General features: G+C 47.0%; 1 long non-coding RNA gene across 1 annotated transcript; it reads right to left on the bottom strand.

Moving 5' to 3' along the window:
• Nucleotides 1–1,114: 1,114 nt before the first annotated feature.
• Nucleotides 1,115–2,886, bottom strand: LOC130521414 (uncharacterized). The gene is made up of 3 exons (XR_008949323.1): nt 2,859–2,886; nt 1,504–1,605; nt 1,115–1,232 (listed from the first exon to the last, which is right to left on the bottom strand). It is a non-coding gene; the product is annotated as an uncharacterized LOC130521414 (long non-coding RNA).
• Nucleotides 2,887–5,991: the final 3,105 nt, after the last annotated feature.

Below are 5,991 nucleotides of genomic sequence, written 5' to 3'. Positions count from 1 at the left end.
AGTTCTATATCACCCTCAGTCAGTTCCTCTGGTCTCTGCTTTCCTCCATACTTCTGCTTCTTCCTCTTTATCTGAACCCTCAGGAAGTGTGAGTAGAGGTCAGTCAGGGTTTGGGGCAGCTCTCCTCTCTGGTCTCTGGTCATCATGTCCTCCAGAACTATAGCAGTGATCCAGGCAAAAACTGGGATCAGACACATGATGTGGAGGCTCCTGGAGGCCTTGATGTGTGAGATGATTCTCTTGGACAGATCTTCATCACTGAACCTCCTCCTGAAGTACTCCTCCTTCTGGGAGTCAGTGAAGCCTCGTACTTCTGTGATCCTGTCAACACACGAGGGAGGAATCTGATAGGCTGCTGCAGGTCTGGAGGTGATCCAGATGAGAGCTGAGGGAAGCAGGTTCCCCTGGATGAGTTCACCAGGAGCACGCCAACTGACGATACTTGTGACATCAGAGATGAGCTGATGCTTGTTGAGATCCAGTGAAAATCTGCTTTCATCCAGGCCATCAAAGATGAACAGAAGTTTCCAGACAGTCAGATCTTCTGCTGATCTTCTGTAATGTTGGATGGAAAACATGAAGCAGTGAGAGAAGACTGTGCTGCTCATCTCTGATCAAGTTCAGCTCCCTGCATGAGAGTGGAAGCACCAGACTGATGTCTTGGTTCTCCAAACCTTCTGCCCAGTCCAGACTGAACTTCTGCACTGAGAGGTTTTTCCAACGCCGGCGACACCGTTGGTCAGAACCACTCTGATGTGTCTCTGTTGCTCAGATAAGACTTTGAAGAGGTCCTGGCACTTGATTGGAGTGTCCTGGATGTTCTTCTTGGAGGTTATCTCAAGCTGTCTCACCTCATGTTGTGTGTCCACCTCCTCACTTTGTCCCTCAGTGATGTAGAGCTCAGTGTAGATCTTGTTCAGCAGGGTTCCACTTCCTGCTTCATGAGTTCCTTCAGTCACATGTTCACATCTTCTCTTCAGACTCATCTTATGACCTTCTATCACCTCCTGCAGATCACTTCCTGAACATAAGTAAACCAATGATTTCCATCTATAATAAATCATCAACACAACTCCAAATTCATGACATCACAATTAAATCTCATATTGAACAGTTTTACTTGTTTGGGCTTCATTTCAGCATCTCCAGATCTGCTTCCAGATTGTGAACAAGAGGACTCTCCTGGTGGAGCTGACTGGTCCCAGTTTGATAGGATGTGCTCCCCCCTCTCACTATGAAAAACACCTCTCTATTAGTCCTTTGATTTATAGGATGAAAGAACCTGATCAAGACTCAATATTGTTCCAGCATTTATGTCTGAATTCATCTTTCAGTTTAAACCTGATTCTTGTTTCTAATCAACAATATTCACATTAAGTCTGTAACTATATGACTGTCTGAGGTTTAAGTGTTAAACATCTCCAATAATAAACTCACAACCTGCTGCTGTTAATGTGACTAACAGCTGCCACACAAACACATCATCACGCTTTATTTTCTTACATTTGGTCTGAACTTTTGAAGTTTATTGGTCCACCTTTGGAGTGGTCACTCTTCAGGGACACACAGCTGGGCACTGTGGACTCTGCTCTGTCCTCGTCCATCCTGAGGAAACATCAGAAATAGTGATGAGACTGTGATGAAGGTAAATAATCTGTCGAGGTTGTAGTTCAATAATCCCAATTCACTGCATTTTTATCAAACAGGAACATTTCTAATACATTCTGGATAACAACTGAATCAATAATCAATGATGTATCTGTATAATTTTCATGTTTTCAGAGTTTAAGCTGCTTTTTTTAACTGTTCCCTGCAGTGAGAAAAGAACTGGCACCTTTTCCAGCCCCTCATCCTGCAGCACTGAATGTGCTCTAAAGTTCTTTCCAGAGCAAACGTCTCTGCACTTGCAGCAACATGTTGTAGTCATGGATCCGTGAGGAGAACCGGATACAGGAAACACCCCCACTTTGATCCCAAAACCCAACTGGTGGCCAACGGTGGTCCGGCAACGACGGGGACGCTGGTCCATCGGGCCCACAACACTGGTTTTCCACAGGCCAACATGGTGAAAGGACTGTCTTCAGCTCAGCCACTAAATATATCTGGTGCTACATAAACATGCTAGTCAGGACTTTTTAACTTCCCTCATTTGTTCCCCTCTTCAATTATTTCTATGATCCAAGTCCTCAAAGATCACTGCTCTATTTAAAATAGATGAAAGAAATGACACCTACTCCTGCATTCTTTCACAGTGGTTCCACAACATAGAACAATAAACCACTGTGAGAAAACGTGCAACATGAACCCAAAATCCTGTTGGTGTCCTGTGATCCTGGGTGGATTTAGTTAATTATTTTAAAGTTTATTGTCTTAAATAAGACCAAAATATCCAGCTGTAACCTGGACTGTTGAACAACTCTAATAAATCTAAGAGCTTTTCACCTGTCACAAAATGTCGCTCTTCCTGCTTCGTCTGAACAGAATACTTTCACTTTCACTTTTAAAACCTAATCAGCAGCTTTATGGCGTATATATTACTACCATTAAAGCGTTCTGGGAGGGTTTAAAGTTCTTTTAGGATCAGTAGCAAAGAGCAGAAAATAAAGTAAACTTCACTTAGAAAGACTATTCAACTATAACTAAAGCCAGACTATAAAAAGTTTAATAAGACCGATTCATTTATAATGTATAATGATGTTTTGTGCTAAAACTAATATGAAGTCTTGTTGAATTTTCTTAAGCCAAGAATTCTTCAGCTCTATGCAGCTCTTCAATAGTCACAAAAATGTTTTCAAATCTTGATTTTATCTCCAAACACAACTGTCAATTCTTTTCAATAATGCTCTTCGTTTACTCACCTTGTCGGTCTTCAGTCTTCCTGCTTAGTCTGAAAGGAATACTTTTAAAAACTGGTTTGTTGGTTTCCCAGTTTCTGGGACCGTTGTTGCTGGTGTCTACCTGCAGGGGGCGTGGAGGAGCCGCTCATCAGCCACAGCTGGCCCCGCAGACACACCACCTGCGGTCTCTCTTCAATCTCCCGTTAGATTTAAGGACAGAACTCCCGTCTGCCAGCGGCGGAGTGTTTTCGCCCTCATCGCCAAACCCTGACTTCTGTGGCTTGACTACTTTTGAGAGTTTTCCTCGCGGACTTGTTTTGGACTCTCTCGAGGTCTCTCCGCCTCTCTGTGAACGCGGACCGAACTGTTCTGGTTCACTTTAAAATAAAGACGCTTTTCGGACACTATTCTCCATCATTATTCACCTGGTTAAATAAATAAGATTTATGATGCTTGACAGATTTTAAAGACTTGTAAAAGCAGCATATTTCTGCAGCCCTGGAGTCCAGGAGGAGCAGCAGAGGTCAGAATGTGTCGGAGCGCGTTTAACTATTGTCTGCAGTTCCACGCGTGTCCACCGGGTGGTGGTAAAGCACCACATGATATTTCTCCTTTTTGGAACTTCTTCAGCTGCGTTGAGCTTTAAATCTTCACCTGTCGCTCCCTTTAAGCTCTAAACTTTGCGGTTCTGTGTGTAGTTTGTTGGTTTGAATATTTCTGATGAATTCTGATGACGACTGAAACTGTCAATGACCAATAGAAAGTTCGCCCATTGTTCTATTGTGTCACACATTTTCATTATTTAATGTCATTTTTGGGTCTAAACTGGACCAGTTCTGTGAATGTTTTGCTTTTTCTGTGGACCAGATGTTCCAGGCAGGTTCCATCATCGGACACAGACGGAGACAGGTCACGTGACAACAGTCAGCCTTTAGTTCTTTATTCCAGGAGGATCTGGTTTATATACAGACACGTATCTGCTAAATACTAAAAAGTCTATGAACCCAAAGTACTAAAAAGTCTACATCCACGCACACGCGTGTATTAAGTGTTTATACACACGTGTGCGCGTACGTGCACACTGTATATTCATCTAATAACTGTTAGTTTCTAAAACAGCAAAGTAGAGTCACTGAGGCACGGCTTCACCTCCTTTACACCGAGGTTTCCCTGAGCAGGTGTGATGAACTGTTGCAGAAGGAAAAGCATGGAACATGTTAATAACCGGACACAACAACACTCAGGTTTATTGTCTGACGGCATCAGTGTCTCTGGTTGCATCTGTGAGGAGCATTGTGAAACCAGGAGCAGTGTAAATGTGGGGGGGGGGCAGTGAGTGGATGCTGCATTCATCAAACACACAATAGTCAGAAGAGAAGAAGGAAGAACAGAAGCCCGTGTTCCTCAGTGTTGGTGTGGAGACGCCTGTTTGGAGGAGCAGGGAGCAGGCTGGACTCTTCCAGCTGGCTTTAATGCCACTTCTCTTCTGAGAACCTCCCAGCAGCTTTCTCTCCACCATCTTTTTACGCTGAAGCTTTTTGATCATTTCAGGTCAGATGTTCTTGGACTGAGGTTAAACATGTTTGTTCTTGTGCTCGGAGCGAACCGACGATCCTCTAAAGTCAGGCATCCTAAAGGTGGATGTTTTCTGAGGCCTGGAGGCTTTAAAGTGGCGCTTTTACCCACTTGTCCTCGTTCTGTTGGAAACTTGATACACAAAAACCTTTTCTGGAGCTTCATGTTCTGCTTTTTTGAAGGAATGAAATGGTTCATCAGCGCTGCCGGGGGCTGAGCAGGCTTCATAAATCTGAAGCTCTGAGATCCTTTAAAGATCTCTCTGGAATCAGCAGATGGGGGTTTGATCAAAAACTGGAAGAATCAGTCAACCTATCAAATCTTGACTCAGTTGCATGGAGAGCAACAAGCATCAGGACATCACCTTCTACCTGGTCATCAAACCTCTCTTCTACGTGGTCAACATCATCATCCCCTGCGTGCTCATCTCCTTCCTGGCTCGCTGGTCGACTACCTGCCCCCAGACAGTCAGTGCAGAGTCCCAGAACGTCCTGAAGCCAGCGTCAGGCAGATGAACAGTCGGGGACCTTTTCAGAATCACAACTACATGAACTGAGTTAACCTTCAACAGCACCCAAAGAATCAGACATTATAGCTGAATATCACGCCAGCACGGGACAACACAGCTAATAAAGCAGCAAACATCTGCCACACTCTGCTCCAGCCCATGGACTCAGCACTGCTCACACCACACCCTCTGATCACACACACCCGCCCTCACCCTCTGATCACACACCCGCCCTCACCCTCTGATCACACACCCGCCCTCACCCTCTGATCCACACCCGCCCTCACCCTCTGATCACACACACCCCCCTCAGTCGCTGATCACACACCCGCCCTCAGTCGCTGATCACACACCCGCCCTCACCCTCTGATCACACACCCGCCCTCACCCTCTGATCACACACCTGCCCTCACCCTCTGATCACACACCCTCTGATCACACACCCGCCCTCACCCTCTGATCACACACCCGCCCTCACCCTCTGATCACACACACCCGCCCTCACCCTCTGATCACACACACGCCCTCAGTCACTGATCACACACCCGCCCTCACCCTCTGATCACACACCTGCGCCTCACCCTCTGATCACACACCCGCCCTCACCCTCTGATCACACACCCGCTCTCACCCTCTGATCACACACCCGCCCTCAGTCGCTGATCACACACCTGCCCTCACCCTCTGATCACACACCCGCCCTCACCCTCTGCACAGCCCCTCCGCCCACCCGCCCTCACCCTCTGATCACACACCCCCCTCAGTCGCTGATCACCCACACACCCCCCTCAGTCGCTGATCACACACCCGCCCTCACCCTGATCACACACCCGCCTCACCCTCTGATCACACACCCGCCCTCACCCTCTGATCACACACCCGCCCTCACCCTCTGATCACACACCCGCCCTCACCCTCTGATCACACACCCGCCCTCACCTCTGATCACACACCCGCCCTCACCCTCTGATCACACACCCGCCCTCACCCTCTGATCACACACCCGCCCTCACCTTCTGATCACACACCCGCCCTCACCCTCTGATCACACACCCGCCCTCAGTCGCTGAT

Source organism: Takifugu flavidus, unplaced genomic scaffold (assembly GCF_003711565.1).
Source record: "Takifugu flavidus isolate HTHZ2018 unplaced genomic scaffold, ASM371156v2 ctg961, whole genome shotgun sequence".
NCBI classification, from domain to species: domain Eukaryota; kingdom Metazoa; phylum Chordata; class Actinopteri; order Tetraodontiformes; family Tetraodontidae; genus Takifugu; species Takifugu flavidus.
Note: the sequence above shows the minus strand (reverse complement) of the source record. Positions and strands in the feature narration are given on the sequence as shown.